Source organism: Notamacropus eugenii, chromosome 3 (genome assembly GCF_028372415.1).
Source record: "Notamacropus eugenii isolate mMacEug1 chromosome 3, mMacEug1.pri_v2, whole genome shotgun sequence".
Lineage (NCBI taxonomy): Eukaryota > Metazoa > Chordata > Mammalia > Diprotodontia > Macropodidae > Notamacropus > Notamacropus eugenii.
Genome location: NC_092874.1, coordinates 380,664,556 through 380,686,524, shown reverse-complemented (window position 1 = coordinate 380,686,524; position 21,969 = coordinate 380,664,556). Strand labels below are relative to the sequence as shown.

General features: G+C 43.2%; 1 long non-coding RNA gene across 1 annotated transcript in view; it reads left to right on the top strand.

Annotated features, from left to right (window-relative positions):
* LOC140497091 (uncharacterized) overlaps window positions 1–17,676 on the top strand; it is a 30,121-nt gene extending 12,445 nt beyond the window's left edge. Inside the window, exons 3-4 of the long non-coding RNA XR_011964523.1 lie at window positions 16,756–16,860; window positions 17,023–17,676. This is a non-coding gene — a long non-coding RNA (uncharacterized lncRNA). The remainder of the gene's footprint in view (window positions 1–16,755; window positions 16,861–17,022) is intronic.
* The last annotated feature ends 4,293 nt before the right edge of the window (window positions 17,677–21,969 follow it).

Below are 21,969 nucleotides of genomic sequence, written 5' to 3'. Positions count from 1 at the left end.
TAATAGGCATATGCCTACTGCCAGGTCCTGTACAGAGAGATGTGAGCCAGCCCAGCTATAGGAAGGGACAGAGGGCTCCTATCCCTGGACTATAGCCTGAAGCTGTCCAGTATGGGTGATGGATGCTCTATGAGGTCATGTTTTGAGGGGAAAAGTATGTGTACAGGAGAAAGCCATGCAATCCAATTAATAAAGATTTATTGAGTATCTGTTAGATACAAGACACCATGTTATGTGATGTGGTAAATCCTGAGACAGGGGTCCTGCCCTCAAATAGCTTACAGTTTGGTTGAGGAGAATAAAATATGCCGGTACTTGGAACAAAGTACATCAAACAGGATAGGATCAAATGCCAAGATGAAGGTTACATATGCTAACTGCTATGGGATTTCAAGGAAGACTTCATGGAGGAGGAAGACAGTGAATCCTCTAGACAATAGGGTAGAGAAGGGCTAGTGTGCTGGCCTTAGAGTTGGGAAGAAATAGATTGAAAGTCCCACTTTCTATTCCCAGGAGCTATCTGAGGGCAAATGACTCCTTTGAGCTTCAGTTTTCTTATATATAAAATGAACATAATAATGCTTTTTTGGGGTTCTGGACACTTCTGGTAGTCTGCCCACGGGCCCCTTCTTAGAATTAGTTTTTAAATGCATAAAACAAAACACTAAATTACTTAAAGAAACCAATTACATTCAAATAAAATTACTATTAAGAAAGATTCACAGGCCAAAAACCCCTGCTCTAAAGGCACACTGTTAATGGTGTGCTTCACAAACTTTAAAGCAGTACTTGAAAGTCAATGATCATAAACAAGCAGGAAAAAAAAGAGGAGGCTACTTGAGGAACTGCCCAGAGGAAAGAGGAACAGCGCGGTTTCCTTTCCAATACCCCTCGGAGGTTCCTAAACTCTGTTCCTCGGCAGCTTTCGAATTTGTCTTTGGTTCTGTTTTCCAAATCTGCAGCCTCCCCAGGCTTCCTCAATCTTGCCAGGCCCTACTGGGCTGAGATAGATAGAGCCTGAGTAGCAGACAATTCTTGGCAGCCAAGGAGAATCACTGACCAGGCTTATTGGAAAATCAGGTCCAGAGGGACATCATAGGCCCAGGGTGGCTGACTGTGGAGTATTCCAGAGATTGGTTGGGGGGTAGGGAAGATGACTGATACAGGGTGTCCCTTTGCATTGGAGCAGGGCCCAAGGTTCCAGCTGACAGGTCTCATCAGAGAGCGGAGCTGTAATCGCATTTCATTTCAGCAGACGAAGAAGGCCTGGGCTAAAGACACCAAAACAGCCCCAAGCCAAGGCACCAAGAGGTGACTCAGCAAAATTCCTGAGACCTCATAAGGTTCATGTTCTTCCTCAGCTTCCTCATTGTCCCCCCTCCCACCCCCCCCAACTCTGCTATCTGCAAGAGGGCTCCGGAATGATACACCATAGGCTGGAATAAAGCAGGGTGTTGACTTATATGGTATCTGTCCAAACTTTGAGGTGATTCAGCAAAATTCCTGGGACCTCAATGCCCCCCCCTCCCCCCCCCCCACCGGGACTGCCCTATTGTTTCCCTCCTCCCAATCTTCTACTCTGCAAGGGGCTACAGAATTGGGCATTGCAGGCTGGAGTAAAGCAGGGTGTTGACTTATATGGTGTCTGTCCCTTTTTCCCAGCTGTAAAAACACACCCTTACTCACTCACTCACTCACTCACTTACTGAGGGCTGGGCCTCCCAGGCAGGGAGCCAGCAACCTCCAGTGACACATCAAGGGAGGGATAAATCGGAAGAAAAAGATTCCTGGGGCTGGTCTGTGTGCTGTTGCCAGGGCCAAGGGAGGAGGCCGGGAAGAGGAAATCTAAATAAACCAGGTCACTTTGGGTTTTTGGCAAGTGCCTTGCTGCTGTCCCAGCTCCACCCTGTTAGGGAAGAACTTTTTTCCATCAGTTACAGACATGGAAATTGGTCCTGCTGGGCTTTCAATGGGAAGAAAGGCAGGAGGGGATTGAGAAGGGAGTTGGATGGGGTGGAGAATGCCTATCATCTCCATGGCAATCAACCAGTTTAGGATTTATCAAACACCTACTATGTGCCAGACAGCAGCTAGATGGTACAGTGGATAGAGTTCTGAATCTGGAGTCAGGAAGACTCATTTTCCTGAGTCCAAATCTGGCCTCAGATACTTCCTAGCTGTGTGACCCTAAGCAAGTCACTTAACCCTGCTTGCTTCAGTTTCTTCATGTGTAAAATGAGCTGGAGAAGGAAATGGCAAACCACTTTGGTATCTTTGCCAGGAAAACCCCCAATGGGGAGCCACAGAGAGTCAGACATGATTGAACAACGACTAGATGACAACAAAATGTGCCACACACTGTGCTAGGTTGTGGACATAAAAAACCAAAAATGAAATGGCCCCTGCCCTCAGGGACCTTACATTTTATAGGAGAACATAAAATTACATACAAAGTATATACAGAGTACACACACACACACACACACACACACACACACACACACACACACACACACACATATACAGAAACACTAATATTTGGAGGGACTTAGGTAAGGTGCTATTTGGGCTGAGCTTTGAAGAAACAAAAGATTCCAAGAGGAAGAGATGAAAAAGGGGGGCACTCCAGGTGGGGGAAACAGACAACTAATGGACACTTGTGCCTGGTGATTAAGAGTTGGATCCGAGCCTATGTTTCTCTGGGTCTCAGTCAGGTGCCATATTTGGACTGGATGACCTTGCTTTATAGAAGGAAACCGGCCCCTTCCCCAACTGAGAAAGCCAAAATATCCCCAACTGGCTGAGGGCTAGGACTTGGCAACCGAATCCTAAACAGAACACCTGATGTCTGTTTAGTGGACTTAGGCCAATCTTTCATTGGCTGTGACAATCCCTGGATGCATTTAGCTGCTAGATGTCAGGTAGCCAAACTTACAGTATATTAGTGTCATCTGTTTCAGGTCACAGGCCCAAACTAAGGGATGGATGGACAGCCCCAGAGCTTGGTTGGTGTCTTTGTGCAGTCAAGAGAAACTGAGGAAGTCTTCAAGCCTATTGAGTTCTATGGTTAACTTATGGGAGGGTGTGGAGAAGAGACGCAGTGTAATATGAATGATTTCAGTCTGGAGGGAATACCACAATTGATGAGATCACAAATCCATATGAGTTTAGTTAGCTCTCTAGAGTCTGCTGCTAGAATGTAATAGTAAAACAACTCACATGAATATAGCACTGCTACTACTACTACTACTACTACTACTACTACTATTACCACCACCACTACTACTACCACTACCACTACTACTACCACTACCACTACTACTGCTACTACTACTACTACTACTACTACTATTACTGCTACTTCTACTAGCCAACATTTATATAGAACTTACTATGTGCCAGATACTGTGCTAAGCATTTTACAATTATCATCTTATTGGATCCTCACAAAACACTGGAAGGTAGATGTTATTATTATGTTAGGGATAAGGAAACTGAGGCACATCGTGGTGAAGTGACTTGCCTAGGGTCACAAAGGTAGGAAGGGGCAGAGGTGAGATTTAAGGAAAGGTCATTTGACTCCAGATCAGTCTCTTTCTATGTTGACATGAGGGAAAACAGAGTGAGAAGGCTTGTATGTCATTCCTATTGGAATAATCAAGCATTGAGCATCGAGAGTTGCTTAAGACTCAGTTTGACAAGTCACTTCAACAAAGTCATAGATTTAGAGCTGCAGGCCACTGTAGACCTGAGAGGCCATTTATCTGACCTCCTTATTTTACAGAGCAGGAAAATGAGTCTCAGGGTGTTTAACTAACTTCCATCTTTAGAATGGGAGCTCCTTGAGGGAAGAGGTCCCTGTTTTTAACCTTTCTTTGTATCACCAGCAATCGGCACAATGCACTGAGTAAATGCTTCCTAAAATGGTTGTTGACTATTATCTGACCGACTACTTGCCCCAAGTTACACACGTAGTCCCATCCCAGACACTTGTTAGCCCTGCGATACTGGACAAGTCACTTAACCTCTGTTTGCCTCAGTTTCCTTATCTGTAAAATGAGGGTGATAATAATAGCACCTACCTCCCAGGATGTTGTGAACATCAAAAGAGATAATAATTTTAAGTGCTCAGCACTGAGTCTGGCACATAGTAAGTGCTATACAAATGTTAGCTAGTAGTATTAGTAGTAGTAACAGCAGCATCAGCACACCACCACCACCACCACCACCACTACTACTATTGCTAGAAATCAGTAGGTGATTTTTAACATCCCTTTTAGACATATGTTCTATTTATGCCTTTGGCTTCCAATATCATTCCATGTAAACCACCATATTTCTATTTTCTCCAATACTCTAGCACTTAGTAGTAGCGGTGATAATTATTGTAAATGCTAGAACTGAGATTCAAGCCTAGCTAGCTCCCTGTACCAAATTCAGCATTCTTTCCACTGCACCAGCACCTTAACTCAGTCCAGTATTGAAGGAAACAGAAATCAGGTGGTTTGCAAGGAATGATATTAGAAGCCAAAGGCATGAGTAGAACATGTCTAGAAGGGATGTTAAAAATCACCTAGTGGTTTTTTCATTTACAGAGGAAGAAATAGAGCTCAGAGAGAAGAATGACTGGCCCCAGGTGGCTTAGTAGCAGAGCTAGGGTTAGAATCCAGCACTCCTGACTTCTAGTCTAGTCTTTCTTCTGCTGTGTCATACTGCTGGCCCTCATGTATGCATGTATATGTATGTGTATATGTATATCTATATATACATTTGTGTGTACACATGTGTGTATGTATGTGCATACTTTATATATGTATATCATCTACATATAATTCAATTAGATTCAACAAATGCATCTCTGAGCTCTGTTTCTTCAAGTATAAAATGAGGGAACTGGACTAGGTGACTTCTAAGGTCCCCTTCTGGCTTTAAACCTAGGATCCTCTTCATCTCTGAATCCAGCCAGCATCCTTCCGGTCATCTTGTCAAAGTGACCCCTGACCTTCCCTTCTTCCCTGATGAGGAGTTTCTCCCAGAGCTCTGTGGGCTAAATCCAAAGAGGGCAAGAGGCTTCATGAGCCTTTCTAGAAATAAGCATCACCGAACCAGATTAGAGGCTTGTAAAAACACTCCCTTCTTCTGGCCAGCCCTTTATGAGTCAGCCTCCTTCCTTAGCCTGTGAGTGAATCTCAAACCTGGGAGTAAAGTGCTGGGTGTGGTGGGCCACTGCCTACCATGGTGACCCCTGATGCTCAGGAGGTTGAGGTTGGCAGATGTCTGAGTTCAGGAGCTGTGAGCTACAGTGGGTTAGGTCAATTGGACATTCACACTAAGTTCAGCATTAGCATGGTGAGCCCCCATTAATGGGGTTACCTGAGGATTGATAAACCAGTTCTGGTAGGAAAACAGAGCGGTCAAAACTCCCTTGCAGACCAGAAAGGAGTCTGGCCCACAAGTAGCCAATGCTCATCCAGGCCTGGGTGAGATAGGAAGTACCAGTTTTGAAAAAATAAAGAAACAAATAACTTGGAGTGGGGGGGAATGGGAGTGACTTGTCAGTTCCCTATCTATGGGTAGCTCCCACAAGAAGGAAAATAAATTAGCCATATAGACCCCTCTAGTTTCTTTTGTTAAGGGTTTAGGGGAAAGAGCTAAGGATGCTGGTGCCAAGAGGGGCTTGCATTATCTGTAAACTGCAGATGTCCAGGTCCTCCTATCAGGAATGTAGAAAATAGTACAAGTAGTGTAGAAAATAGTACAGGAGGTAGCTAGGTGGCACAGGGGATAGAGCATGGGCCTTGGAGTCAGGAGCACCTGAGTTCAAATTCAACCTTAGACACTTACTAGCTGTGTGACCCTGGGCAAGACACTTAACCCCAACTGCCTCCAAAAAAAAATATCACTAACCTCACAGAGTTATTGTAAGGATCAATGTACTTTGTAAAACTTAAAGTGCTATACAAATGTGAACTGTTTAAAAAAAAAACTTAAGTGCTTCACAGATATTATATAATTTTATCCTCACAAAAAAAACCTGACTATTATACCTTTCTATAGATGAAGAAACAGAGGCAGAGATTGAGTGACTTGTCCAGAGCCACAAGGCTGGTAAATGCTTGAGGTAGGATTTGAATTAAGGTCTTCCTGAACCCTCTCTATTACATCCGTAGTTTTAAAAACAATCCTGACCTTGCAAAGCTGTATGTCTCTCACACTACAAGCTCCTGTGATTCTGAAAAGTGTTTTCTCCATTAAGAACTGGGCTGCTTCCAAGCCAGGCCTCTGCAGCCCAGAGGCTGCTGGTCTTACCCCTTCCTTTACAGACTTTTTAGGGCTGGGGTTGAGGATTGCTAGATAAATTTCCCCTGGAACTCTCTCTCTCATCTGTGCCCAAGCCTGAGGCAGGGGCTGAGGTCAGGGCTGGGCAGTGCTGTGATGTGGGTGGCTAGGACATAATAATCCGTTTGGAGGGACAAGTATGCTCTCAGTTCCCACACTTAGTTCCTCATAACCTTTCCCACTCTGGAAAGCATCCTGCATTAGGAACCCAGGTATCATGGAAAGCATCCTGCATCTGGAGTCAGAGGGCTTGGGTTCAACTCTTGTGTACCACCTAGGTGAGTAGGGTGCTGACAAATGTTTAGCAACTGACTCTCTGAGATGAAAACACAATCCACTTTCACTTTCAATCTTAATCATTAACATTTTCTCCATCACTTTTTTAAGTCTAAACAATTAATAAAATAATTAACCAAGCCCTGATCTACAGATCAGGCTGATGTCTAACTTCAGTATAAAGCTGTGTAAGGAATTCTGGGCTTCACTTTCTCACCAGTAAAATGAGGTGATTTAGCTATAATGGCTCTAACATCCCTACCATCTTCCCTTTCTAGCTATACCTAGGACAGGGTTTCTGCTAGGAGCACTCCCCCTACAGGCCAATGCCTGAAATCGTGGAAGAATTACACCTGTAAAGGACCTCCCTCATTTACAGATGAAAAAACTGAGGTCCAGGGAGAATAAAATATTTGTGTTACACAGGTGTCCCAGGGAAAGGATATGAACCCAAGTCCTCTGATTTCAGAATCACTGCTCTTTCTTCTGCATCATGATGCCTCCCAAGTCTCCAATGTCTCACTTTTCCAGAAAGAAAGTCACCCCTTCAATCCACTCCAACAAGCATTTATTAAGCTCCTACTGTGTGCAATCCAATGTACTAGGCACTAAGGACAAAGATGAAAACAAGATTGTCCCTGCCCTCAGTAAGCTTATATTCCACTGGGAAGATAAAGTACGTACACAAGAAAGCAAACGTAAAACATATCCAAAGCAATTCCTCATTTTAAAATTTTGTTTTTGTTGTGAATTTAACAAACACTAAATAAAATGGGCATTTCCACATACTCAGGAGAATAGAGAAAAGAAAATTGTTCTTGAAACCAGACGTCTCAGCTATGAATGGTTGGCTTTTCTTTTAATATAGAATAAAGTCAGCCTGTAGCTTTCAAAGCTGTCCTGCCTGTCTGTGCTCTTTGAGGTTCAGCAGTATAGTGGATAGAATACTAGATCGGGAATTAGGAAGACCCTGAGTTCGAATCTGTGCTTAGCACAATGCCTGGCACATAATTGTTTGTTGACTTTATTTATTAGTTATGTGACCCTTGGCGAGTCACTTATCTCTCTCTCACATTTAACCTCCCCATCTGTAAAATATGGATAATAATAGCACTTACTTACCTTACAAAATTTTTGTGTGAAAACAATCAGAGATGTAGTGGTAAATATTTAACAATTAGCTCTCCAGAAAAGAACATATATGTACTACACATCTTTAAATTGAATCTGTGTCGTTAACATTTTCTCCCACCATTTTCTTAACTCTAGACAATCCAACAAAATAGTAAATCAAGCCTGACTTATAGGATTTGCCGATTTCTGAGGTGCAAATACTCATGATGAAAATTTAAGGATTGGTTCTCACAAACCAATTCAACCTAGCTCTAGTACATACCTGTAACCAAGATAATAAATGTATGTTGTTGTTCATTTGTATCTGACTCTTCATGACTCCTTTGGGGTTTTTTCTTGGAAAAGATATTAGACTGGTTTGCGATTTCCTTCTCCAGCTCATTTTACAGATGAGGAAACTGAGGTACAGCGTCCAGAGTCACACAGCTAGGAAATGTCTGAGGTCAGATTTGAACTGTTTCCAGGATGCCACCTAGCTGTGCCAATGCTTTGCAAACCACAATGCATGGTATAAACACTAGCTGGCATTGTCATTTTTGGCCTTTTTTCCCTCTTCTCTGCCATATAAAGTAACTTCAAGATAGAAAAAGTGGTAATGGTTAAAGGGACTGGAGGGGAGGACTCAAGAGAATCCTCCTGTAAAGGGATGGGGCATCTGAGTTGTATTTTGAAGTTAGCTTATTCCCGTACTTATTAGTTGTTCAGTTGTTTCTGTCATGTTCGACTCTTTGGGATTTTCTTGGCAAAGATACTGGAGTGGTTTGTCATTTCCTTCTCAAGCTCATTTTACAGATGAGGAAACTGAGGCAAACAGGGTTAAGTGACTTTCCCAGGGTCACACAGCTACTAAGTGTCTGAAGTCAGATTTGAACTCAGGAAGATGAGTCTTCCTTACTCCAGGCTCAGGCTCTATCCTCTACACCACCTAGTTGCCTCAGTAGGGGCACAGCAGCTGCTTAATAAATGCTTGTGGAATGATTGACTGATTGATTGGGATTTTCTATGGCAATATTGGATGCTTAGAGGATTTAGCATATGAGAACCTATGGACTACTAGAAAAGAGAAGGGTGATTGGTGGGCCCTTCCCCTACTTTGCTCCAGCCTTCTTCACACACATGCAACCTCCCCTTTTAGTCCCCTAGAAATAAGTTTCTATCCCAAGACACAGGAGGGAGCTGAAAGAGGAAGGGCAAAGGAAGACTGGGGTAGGAGGAGACCTAGATAGTCTCCACATTATTAGGCCAAAGTTACTGTCTTTCCCAATGGTTCCCTTGGGCAAGGTGGAACATCGTGTTGGAAGGAAGGAAGGACATTTTTATAAATGCTTACCATCTATCAGACACCGTGCTTAGCACTTTACAAAAATTATTTCATTTGATCCTCACAACAACCCTGAGAGGCAGGTGCTTTATCTCTATTTTATTGTAGAAAAAAATTGAGGCAGACACCTAGAGTTGTCTGAGGCCGAATTTGAACTCAGGTCTTTTTGACACCAGACCCAGAGCTCTATCCACTGCACCACCTAGCACAGAGTGTGCAGAGATAGGCCTGGTCCTCTTAGAAGTACAAACAAGGCAGATTTTCACTTAGGCTACTAGATTATGGCCAGGTAATTGACAACTGGCAAAGGCATCTATTCCACTTGGCAATTTCACAGACATCTATGAGTCCAGAAGGTTCACTGACCATTACTACATCTTTGAGGACCAGTTTAGATTAATATCCTTCATTAAAGAACTCACCCTTGGTTTCCAAGTTAACCACCACTGTTAACCACTTATACTCTTCTACAAAGGAGATTGTCTTTGCCTTGTTTTCTTATCAAGATCAACCCTTGATACCCCAGAATGCTCAGAGGGAGAGTGATATCAATAAACTCCCTATCAATGCCAATCGGAACTATGCCAAGTGAGTGACCCTGAAGATGAAGATCATAACGGTTGTTTCTTCACCGGGTGGTTGGGAGGGACAAATGAGATAATACGCATGTAACGTACTTTACAAACTATAATATGCTGTATATGTGCAGCTGTTCTGGGAGGGCAAGTAAGCAGTGCAGTAGACAGAGTGCCAGATATGGAGCCAGAAGACCTGACTTCATATGTGACCTCAGACATTGTCTCTTCCCTAAAGGGAAGCAGGGAGAGATACCACTAGGAAAGTGAACTGGGAACAGATTGTAGAGAGCCTTGAATGACCCACCATGACACTAATTCGTGGCCTAGACAAGAGCCTAATTTATCTAGTAACCAGTCCACTTTTGTGGCCAGCTGAGCTCCCGGGATTCCTTTACGTCCTACTACAATCTCACCTTTTACTGGAAGCCTTCCCTCTGTTAATTACTTCCTATTTGTCCTGCACGTAATTCATTTTGTAGGTTATTTGCATATCGTCTCCCCATTAGATTGTTAGCTCCTTGAGATCAGGGACTGTCTTCTGCCTCCTCTTGTCTCTCCAGTGCTTAATACAGGCCCTGGCACATAGCAGGTGCTTAATATACATTTACCGATTGATAGAGAAGAAAACAGAGCAGAGGGGAGACTGAAATAGGGAGCCAAAGGAGCGGGGAGAGAGAACGGAAGCATTGCTAAGATGTTTTTTGGACTTGGAAGCAATTATTTGTCTGGGCAGAGTGAAGTACTTAGCACCATGGAGATAAAGCTGGACACTATGGTTGATGTGATGGGGTGGGGGTGGGGGCCGGAAAGGAAAGTGATGCTTCATCGGCAAAGAAGCCACAATTCCCCTGGGGATCTACTGAAGCCAAGAGAGCGGTCAGGAAGACAGGCACTGGGGTGGGGCCCACCAGGGTGAGTTCATGATTAACAAGCATCTCTCCTGGCTATATAAAGGGGAAAAAGAAGAGGGAGGAGGGAGGGAGAGGCAGAGAGAAAGAAAGAGCAGGGGAGAAGGGGGAAGAGAGAGTGACAGGGAGAGGAAAAAGAGGAGGAAGAGAGAGATGGGGACAGAGAAGGAGTAGAGAAAGAGAGAAGAAAGGAAGAGAGGAGAGAGAAAGAGAGAGAGAGAGAGAGATATTGTCATGTGGTAGACACTATGCTGAGCTTTGGGGATGCAAATACAAACAAGCCTATCCCTCAAGGAGCTTACAGCCTGATAGGGAGAGATAACCTAAAGAGGAATTGGAAAGGGGGAGGTATATGCCTGACGGCATAGCCAGGAACAGTCTGGGAAGTGGTGTTGGAGGTCTGGATCATGTCCAGATAAGGCAGCAGAGACTAGAGGGGTGGAGTCCAGGTTACTTGTAGGGAGAAGTAGAAGATGGAGATGATGGTCCTAGTAGTTTGTATAAAGGCTGCATGGCCTGGAATAGTACAAGAATTCTTGATGTTTAGGGATTCTTCAAGAGCAGTCTCCAGGATATTTAGGGGGAGAAAGGGAAAGAGATGGTGGAAAAGCTCCAAGAAGGCTATCCAGATGTGGAGTGGAAGGAAATAATCCCAGAGGCCTCTCTACTTTTCCTTTCTGTCTTCTGACTGTTCTTTCCATCCTGAATGAGCCACTGTCACAGGTATTTAAGTGACTGGCCACCTCAATTGAGGTAAAAGTGAATTTTTAGCCTGTCCCTGGAATAATTATCTCATCCCAAAATCACTTTCTTAGAGACCTATTGAAAATTCTGATCTCCTCTCATAGGATTGAGCTTTAGAAGGGGGTCTTAAGGATCACTTAATTCAATTTCTTTATTTTACAGGAGATGAAATGGAGGCCCACAGAGGTGAAATAATTGTAAAGTGATTTACAGAAGGTCCTGTAGGTACTTAAGTAGCAAAGCTGGGAGTCTAAGCCAGGCCCACTCCAAATAATTCAGTGAGCTTTCCAAGACACCATGTTGTCTCTCTTACTGCTTTCTCTATCACTTGATTGGTGACTGTGTTTCATACTAAATAATCAACCAACCTTCGTTAAACATCTACTCTTCTAGGCCCTAGGGGTATTTGGTGTTGCCTAGTTGTTTTCATTTGTGTCTGATTCTTTGAGAGCCCATTTGGGGGTTTTCTTGGCAAAGATACTGGAGTGGTGTGCCATTTCCTTCTCCAGCTCATTTTACATGTGAGAAAACTGAAGCAAACAGGATGACTTGCCCAGGGTCACACAGCTAGTAAGTGTCTAAGGCCAGATTTTTAACTCAGGAAGATGAGTCTTCCTGACTCCAGGGCCAGTGCTCTATCTACTTCACCACCTAACCGCCCCAAAACAATACAATTTTAAGTTCAGTTTTCATTATTAACATTTTCTTCATTCAGGGAAAAAATTTAATAAATAGTAAGGAAGGAGGTCTAACAGTACCCTATCTCCAATTATACTACAAAGCAATAATCATTAAAACAATTTTGCACTGTTTAAATGGTAAAAAAAGATGGTCAGTGGAATTGATTAGGTATATAACACCCAAAAGTAATCAAACATAGTTAATTATTGATTGATAAGTCAACTGGATACAATCTTCTGGGAAACTGGAAAGTAGTCTGGGAGGAACTAGTGTCTGATCAGCAAATCACTTAATGTCCCTGTGTTTCAGTTTCCTCATCTAGTGTCTGAGGATCTGACTCTGAGTATAGACTTGCTCTGTGAGGCCTTGGCTGTCATTTAACCCATTAGAATGTGAGCTCTTTGGGGCCAAGGACTGTTCTTGCATTTCAGTTGTATCCCCAGTACTCAACACAGTGCCTGGCACACAGAGATCATTCAATGCATGCTTAACTTGACTTAGTTTCCCCCTCTGTAAAGTGAGGAGGTTGGGTTAGGTGATTTCTTTCAGCTTTACATCCCACACTGCAGCATTTTCCAAAGGATAAGCCCCCAAACATCCCTCTCCTTCATTCCTAGACAAAGGTTGAGGGTTAGGACGTGACGTTTTTGAAGGAACTCAGAGAGCAGAGGTCAGGGAGGTCTGACCGGCTAGGCTATTTCCTGTCTCCCAAACTAGATCAGCCAGCCTGTTTCAAAGTCTAGTCCTGAATTAAATCTATTATTCTCCTGTCTCTCGTACCCCCATCCCCTACCCTTTTATTTCCAGATCCTTTCCTGCCCTCGTGACCCCACTCCCCTTCCCCACCCTGCCAACACACACACAGGCCTTTACAGCCTCAGTTGTCCTGCCTGGGGCTATAGAGTTTTCCACCCACCCAGATATAGCCAGCTCTGAATTTCTTGAGCTTTCTTCATTGGGGTCACGGTCAGATGATCTCATTCTAGCCAAACAAGAGAGTTGGTTGCCCTTTGAACCGACTGGGCAGGGGAGGGAGGTGGTTTGTCCAGCCAACTCACTCACCTGTGGGCTCCCAGCCTGCTTTCAGCCCCCAGGTGGGGGAGGTGAAAACGCAGGCTCAGAAAGCCAGTGCAAGAGGGCTGTACTAAGTATGGTGCTAAGATTCCGTTAACTCCTGGTGGCCAGGATTCGGAGATCTTATCTGTTATTATTTTTCATTACTGTTTTTTCAGTTAACAAGCTATTGTCCATAGGAAACAAGGAAGGGGATTGTTTCAGAGAAACTTTGTATGAAATGACACTGAGTGAAGTGACCAGAATCCAGAGGAAATTTCTACTGTAGCAATGATGTAAAAATGAACAACTTTGGGGATTTTAAATAGTAATACTAATAGTTAGCATTTATATAAAGCTGTGTGCCAGGCATTGCGCTAAGTGCTTTACAAATATCATCTCATTTGATCTCATCATAACCTTGGGAGGGAGATGCTATTTTTACTGATGAGGAAACTGAGGCAGGCAGCAGTTAAGTGACTTGCCCAAATGAGTATTTGAGACTGTATCTAAACTCAGGTCTTCCTGACTCTAGGTCCAATACTCTATCCATTGTATCACCTAGCTGCCTTAGTTTCCCTCATTTGTCTTAGGCAAACCCAACCCCTTCCTCTGTTACATGTTCAGGAATTCAAGGTCAGAGGAATACAGAATGCTAGGGCTCTCAGGACCACATCAAATACCCCACCTTCAAGCTATCAGTTCCAAGATTAGAGTTTTATTTTATTGAGGCAATTGTGGTTAAGTGACTTGCCCAGGGTCACAGAGTTACAGGGTCAGACAGTAAGTGTCTGAAGCCAGATTTGAACTCACATCCTCCTAATTCCAAGGCCAATGCTCTATCCACTGCACCACTTAGCTGCCCCAGATCAGAGTTAAAAACTAGTAATTTTTGTTCTTAGGGCCAGCAACGTTAAACCAACTCTCGATTCAAGGCCAAAGTGGGGAACTGGAGAAGATGGTGAGATAGCTGACACCTAGAGGCCAGTGGAGTAAGAGGAGGGGAGAAAAAAACAGGGTGAGGCAGAAGAGGTCCTCAACTTGTATGTGGCAACTTTAGGGGAAGAAGGAGCCATCTGGTAGATTCCTATTTTAATTAATTTTTCTTGCTAGCAAAGGAGAAATACAGAATTGGCCTCTGAGTCAGGGTTCAAGCCCTGTCTTTGATCCCTAGTACTGGCTAGGTGATCCTCATGACCTCTCAATGACCCTAGGCGATTCTCTAAGTATATAAGTTGCTCATCTACGTTAATACAGGGAGTTTCCTCACTCTTTCCCTCTTCTAATAAAATTACAATTCTAGTTCATTCTTGTTAGCAAGGTGGTAAATTGCTTCTGTGCTGCTAAAGGACTGATGGTGTTGTCTCCACCCCCTTTAAATTTCAGTGCATTGGGTCAAAGCCCCACCTGCCTCACCCAAGTTGTGGCTCTACTCCAAATTGTATAATACGGTGACTGAGACTGGTAAGACAAGACAAGCCACTCTGACCCCCAAGATGCCACAGTCAATATAAAGTATTTGTGTTTCTTTAGTAGAAGGGGAGGGGAAGGCCCCTCTGGACTTCTAGTAGTCTATTAGTGACTGAAGGACTTCCTACCCTGGAAGTTTAGGTCTGGTAGAGAAGACCTAAGATGCTTTCTTTCTAAGTGTAGGAGGGCCCCCTCTGGGGAGATGGGCCCAAATGAGATGTTCCTACAGAGTGAAAAGTCTGACATTCCTTGGCACCTCCTTCTCCAGGAAGCCTTCTCTGACTTCCCTTAATGTGATGTTAGAGGTTTTGTCCTTCTGATAATTAATTGGAGAAGAAAAAAGGATCATGCTAAACCCTGAACAGACCTTGTCCTTTCTTCTTCTCTGTGCTCATGCTCATATGATCGCCCCCATCCCAGAATGCCCACACCTCACTCCTTATTTAAATCCTAAACATCCTTCAGGGCCCATCTCAGTCATTCTTTCTCCAGAGATCTTTCTATAGGTCAGTTCCAGGTCTTGGTAAATTCCTATTATCTCCTTATTTCTGTTTTTCTTAATATTTGCCAAATATTTTCAGATCCCTTTTCTTGTAAATATCCAGTTTCCCTGAAAGGCATGCAGATAAAGAGCCAGTCTTGGAGCCAGGAGGACCTTGCTTCTGATACTCACTGTGTAAATTAAGCAAATCCTTTAAGGTTTTAGAGCTCCAGGCAATTCCAAGACTTGTTTGCCTATGTGAGCTCAGATTTACTTACATCCCTGGGCCTCAGTTTTCTCAGCTATAAAATAAGGGGAATGGATTAGCTGGCCTATGAGGACCTTGAGCTATATTAGTAGAGACATTTTGATAGTGATGAGGATTGGTTCAGACTCCAGACTTATCCTGGGCCCATCTCCTTCTCTTATAGAGAAACAATTGAGGTTAAGAGACTTGCCCAAGGTCACACAGCTAGTGTGTGTCTGAAGCCAGAGTTAAACTCCTATCCTCTAATTCCAAGGCTAATGCTTTATCCACTGCACCACTTAGCTGCCTCAGAGCTTCAACTAGCAATTTTTCTTAGGGCAAGTAGCACTACACCAACTCTCAATTCAAGGCCAAATATCATATTACTATATGCCCTCATATAGTCAGCCTTGCTCATGGCAGAGACTGTTTCTGTCTCACAGAGTGCCCTTTTCACAGTAGGTGCTCAATAAATGGGAATGGGGACATTTCCATTCTCTAGAAATGCCAAAATATTTCATGGAGTAAAGGAGTAGTTTCAAGGCTGCTCATCTTCTCAGAAATGGGATCAGTGACATTATGCAACCCAAACTGCTTGAATTTGGATAGGTGTGGTCCAGAGCAATTGTCCCAGTTCCCTAACTTTGTCCATATTCTTTCTTTCATCTTCTCCCAATTACATCTGCGTTCACTGGAGCTCACACATAGACACTCAACAGCTACCTTCCCTCCTCCCTTTGATCTGGCTTTATTTTACCTTATGGACAAAAACTGACCACAACGGAGAGAGGAATCTTAGGGCTTTTATGATACCCACAGTGTCCCACAGAACTTCAGGGCTGGAATGGGCCTTAAACATAGAACATAGTATGTTAGCGCTAGAATCCAGCATTATCAGGTCCGAAATAGAAAGAATCTAAGAACTTAGAACATAATTTGTCAGAGCTGAAAGTGACTTTAGAATGTGAAATGCTAGTTGGAGGGAACGTAGAACATTGAACATACAAGGCAGGGACTGGACATAACATTAGACGGTATCTAGTCCAATCTAATGATTTCCTGGAAGACAGAACTGAGACTCTAAGTGAAGTAACTTACTCGAGGTCATGTAGCAACTAAGCAGTATAGCACACTTCAGGTCGTCTGATCTTAAGTCCACTGAGCCTCGGTGTCCTTGCCTGCAAAGTATGGGCCAACCACTCTCTCATGCTGTTTCCTCAACTGTAAAATGGGAATAATAATAGAACCTACCTCCCAGGGCAGTTGCCAGGATCAAATAAGATGATATTTACAAAGCCCTTACCACAGTGCTTGGCATTTGGAAGCAACTAATGCTTGGGTTTTTATTAATTTATTTACCTGTTCATTTATTTATTTGCTTATTAAACTAAACAACATTGCCTCTCACATATAAGCCTTTGTAGATAAGATGCTTAGTGTAGCAATGTCCCACTTCACAAGGCAGGAGAGGGATCAGCTAAGGCTGAATCCTGAGAAGTGCCATCTTATTTCTCTCTCCTGAGGATACCGCGGGAGTACGACGTTGCTGCTGAGATACCTGGACTGGTCACCAGATGGCACCATTGAGGCAGGCAATCCAGAAGTTTACCTTATGGTCCTTGAATGAGGTCTGGGAAAGAACACTTGGTTGAAAAGTGTTACCTGGTCACCCTGGGTTGGGTTCTTTGGGGATGGAAAGGGGATGGGGGAAGGGGGAGGAAGGATGGGAGGGGAGGAAAAGTTTGCTTGTCTCTCTTAGCCGATATCTCAGCTTGTTCCTTCATTCACAGGATGCCCTTCAGTAGTTCAAGAAAACAGTGATTGGATCTATCCAAGATGACCCACTCTCTGCCTTGTAGCGGAAAAGTGATAAACTCCACCCAGGTCCCAGTGCCTTCCCGCAGAGTTATCTTATATTTATGTATTTCTTTTCCATATATTTTGAATGAGAGGCATCATGTGGAAAGAGAGCTAGCTTGTGAATACAGAAGTACCACCTAATAATAACAGACACTTAGCACAGCGCCTGGCCAGCAGTAAATACTTACTACATGCTTATGGATGATGAGACTGGATGACTGACCTTGGGCAGGACACTTAATCTCTAGGTAGCGCTCTGTGATCATCAACTGCATAGGTGACGTTCATCAACCCTGGCAAAGCGAGTTTCCTCACTAAGAAATTCCTTCTACCAGTGAAATCCCAGATCTGGCCCCTATGCTTAGATTTTGAATATACATTGTGCTAAAGTCAACTGGAACTGCCTGGAGAGAACTGGTTGTTAAATGTCAGCAGGAGTATTTATATCTTCAGAAACTAACAAACTGAAAATCAAGACTTAATTTATTATAATAATCATTATTATCTAGACTTAAGAAAGTAATGTTGAAAATGTTAATAATGCAGATTAAACTTCAAATGTGTTGTACATACTTTTTCTTGGAGAGTCGATCGCTTCTGACTTTTTTTTCACTCTGTATCTCCAGTGCCTTGCACAGTGTCCATAGTAGGCGCTTAATTAAAAAAACAAACCAAAAACCCTAAAACTTGTTCAATGACTGGCTATTGATACCATCTTGTCAACTCTTCTGGCGGAGACAAGGGACCTGGGGATGAGGGATTGACTAGGGAAGGAAACTCCACTTTTGGCCAGAGCAGCCCATGGAGAATTCTTAGTCTTCTGATGGCTAGAGGAAACTTCTTCCACCTTTTGCCTTCTCCTTATCATGTTTTTGTTCTGTGGTTGTATCTGATGACCCCATTTGGAGTTTTCTTGGCAAGGATACTAGAGTGGTTTGCTGTTTCCTTCTCCAGCTCATTTTACAGGTGAGGAAACTGAGGCAAACAGGATAGACTAGGAAGTGTCTGGTTCCCAGCCCCGTACTCTATCCACTGCATCACTTAGCTAGCTACTCCTCATTATTATGTGACAGAATTTATGAGACATTGAAGTGTACATGACACCATGCTGGGAAGGGTACATTGACATCCTGGTCCTTTCCCTCCTGGAGTCTACAGTAGAACAGGACATGTCTCTGAGAACCCCCATGGTTTTTCCAGTCACCCCAGATCTCTATCCTTACCTCTCCAGTCCCTGTTGGCCCCCCATATCTAATCAATTGCTAAGTCTTTTGAATTTTACCTCTAAGGCATTCTTACATTCATTCCTTCCTCTTCACCTACCTGGCCACAGCCCTGGTTCAGGCCCTCATAACCCCTCACTTGAATTCTCTCTTTATCTTTAGTCTCCTTGCCTCCAATTTCTCCCCGTGTTTGTCTCCCATACAGTGGCCAGAATGATATTCTTTTTTCCCCTTACATTTTTAAAAGTTTTAGACAAATATGAAAACTTAAATACATAATGAGAAAATAAAAGGAAACATTATAAACTTAAACATAAAAGAAAAAAGAAAAAACATGTCATGTGCACAGCAGAACATAGGAGAGGATTCAGAATATATAGCAATAACTTATCATTTCAAGAATAAAAATTATATAATATTATATATTAAATACTGTACATTATGTTGAAAGCTGTTCATCTTTGCTTTCTTGGAGGTTTTCTTTTGTTCTCTGCTGTGCATGTTTTATTTTATTTTTTTTCCCTTACCTCTCCCCTACCCACAACCCCAAGGCTACAACTGAGCATCGACATATTTATATACAGGTATTGAAATATACATACACGTACATATATACACATACACACATACATATATAAACATACCTTCCTTAAGAGATTCTACAGAATGATATTCTTAAAGCACAGGTTTGACTGTATCATGCTCCTGCTCTATAGACTCTCTTGTCTCCCAATTGCCACTAGGATCAAATGTAAACTTCTGTGTTTGGCATTGAACCTCCTTCCTAGCCTGGTTCCATTCTGCCTTTCCAGGCTTATTATACATTACTTTCCTTACTAACTGCATGCCCCAGCCAAATTGGCCTTCCTGCTATACCTCATCTATGGAACGTCTCCCAACTCTGCCTTTGCAATCTGTCCCCCCTGTGCCTGGAACGAACTTTCTCACCTCCACCCCTCAGTTTCCTTCAAAGCTCTGCTTAAATGCCACCTCCCACAGAAAATCTTTCTCATTCTTCTAGCTGCCAGAGCCTCCCTCACTAAAATGTTCTGATATTTATTTGGTATAGGCTAAAGTGTGTCCACGCTGTTTCCCCCAACAGAATGGAAGCCTCCTGAGGGCAGGGATGGTTTCATCCTTTGCCCCACCTTTGTAGCCTCAGTGCCTAGCTTGTTGTTTACTTGTTGAAGACATGTCTGACTCTTAGTGCCCCCATTTGGGGTTTTCTGGGCAAAGATACAGGAATGGTTTGCCATTTCCTCCTCCAGCTCATAGGAGGGGCTTCATAAAACGCTTGTTGATTATCTGATTGATGGAGGCTGAGATGGCCACAGCAGATTTGAGAGAATACTACAAATTACAGATTTTTAGGGCTAGCAGAGACCTAGGACATCATCTAGGCTCCATTTTCCAGGTGGGCACAGTGAAACCTCTAGAGGTGATGGGACTTGTCCAAGGTCACATTTCAGGTTAGTGACAGAGACAGAACCCAGATCACCCAGCTTCCAGTCCAGTGCTTTCTTCGCCACGACAGCCCTGTTCCTATCACCACACCATGCTGATGAAGCGGCATCTTCTCAGGTTTAGGACCTCTGGCTGTCCCCCAGCTCCTCCTTCCCTTCCTGTCACATTACCAACCTAACTGCTTTGGCCCCTTCTCTGGTTCTTATTCCTCTCTTAATGTTCCCCTCAGCTGATTTGTTATGAAGGCTGTCCTGGCTGCCTGGCAGGCCCTAGCAGTGGCCTAAAACAGTGCTACCTGAGTAAGACAGTTACCCCACCCTCACCTCATCACTGTTTTCAATCAAGAATCATTATCCTTTCTGAGAGGAAGTCACATGAGGTAAAGATGCTGCCATTTTACAAGGACAGAAGGGATTGGCCCAGGTATACAAAGCTCTAGCTCTTTCTTTTTTTTTCTTAAAATTCATTTTATTTTCAATTCATGAAACAAAACAAACATTTCCATAACACAGAACAATAAAAAAGATGATTGCACATGAAATCTAGCGTGCATAACTTACTATTCCCTCCAAATATACACCAAAGTTATCATGTAAATTTCTTTTTTTTTCCCTTCTCTTTAGCACACATGTATTCAACACTTCTAGGGCAATGTGAAAACATCAGACCCTAAGGGGCTATATTCTCAAGGAAAGGGACTTGCCCATTTTTCATTTGGGTATATCCTTAGTATGGGCAGCTAGGTGGCACAGTAGATAGAGCACCAGGCTTGGACTCAGGAAGACCTGAGTTCAAATCAGAACTCAGACGCTGACTAGCTGTGTGACCCTGGGCAAGTCACTTAGCCCTGTTGGCCTCAGTTTCCTCTTCTGTAAAATGAGCTGGAGAAGGAAATGACAAACCACTCCAGTATCTTTGCCAAGAAAACCCCCAATGAGGTCACTAAGAGTCAGATATGACTGAATCACAATAATCCTTAATATCCAATGAAGTGTTCTAAGCATAGTAAACAATAGTGTTTGTTGAATTGTCTCCCTCATGGTGCCTAGTACAGGGTTAGGCCCAGGGAAGATGCCCATGAAGTGGTTGTGAAATAAACAAACAGAATCTGGAAAGGGCAGTCAACAATATTCCCCCTCCCCAAGGAAAGAACGTTTTAAGTTTGAGGGGAGAGGGGAGATTTGGGGACAAGGACAGATGTAGCAGTTGGGGGACAAGAATTAGGAGAAAAGCTGAAGCCACTTTGGTCCAGACCAAGTGAGGGGGACTTGTTGACTCATCCCTCAAGAGGGTTCTTGGATGGGGTGATATTTCAGGCATCTGCTGGGCTCCCTTCCCATCTCCTAGAGAGTTAATGTCTTCTGTGTAACCTTGTATTGGCCTTCTTCAAGGCTGATTTCCTGAAGATATGGTTCAGGGAAGGGGGGCATGATCTGGGTATGACCAGGGACCTGGAAGGGTATAATGTATAGTATAATATATACTAATATACATATACTATGCAATACAGTATGTAATATACTACATATTATACACTACCAGGCTATATCTGTGGCCAATCCCAGCACCTCACCCTTCCACAGAATGAGCTCAGGAAATGCAAATTTTAGCCCACTCCTTCTCCTTCTCCATCACCATAGCAGGGCTTCTTAATCTCTTTGGTATTATAGACTCTCTTGGAAGTCTGGTGAAACCTGTGACCCCTTCTCAGAATTATGGACTTTTTTTAATGCACAGAATAAATCCTATGTATATAGGATTACAAGATATTTAAATAGTCAGTCCCACATTAAGAACCCTTTGCATCTAACAAAATTTTGATGACCATCCACTGTTTGGAATTTTCTGGGACCCCACACCCCCTTCTTCATGCATAGGAGAATGTTAGAGTGAAAGAATCCTGGAAGCCAGGCATCTGGATTCTGCCATTCATTATCCATGACCTTGGGCAAGTCTCTGTGAGTCTCAAATTCCTCATTTGTAAAACGGGAGTGATACCAGCCTCTCTTATCTCAAAAGACTGTTCTAAAGAAAGCTTTGTCAATCATGAAACACTATAGAAATTATTATTACTATTCCAGCCCAACATTCTACAGTTCACATGAATAAACAAGAATTCGCTATTTGGTTTTGGTTGAATCCAGTAAGCTGGGCTGTTAGCCATAGCCATGAGGGTTCTTCAATCCAATC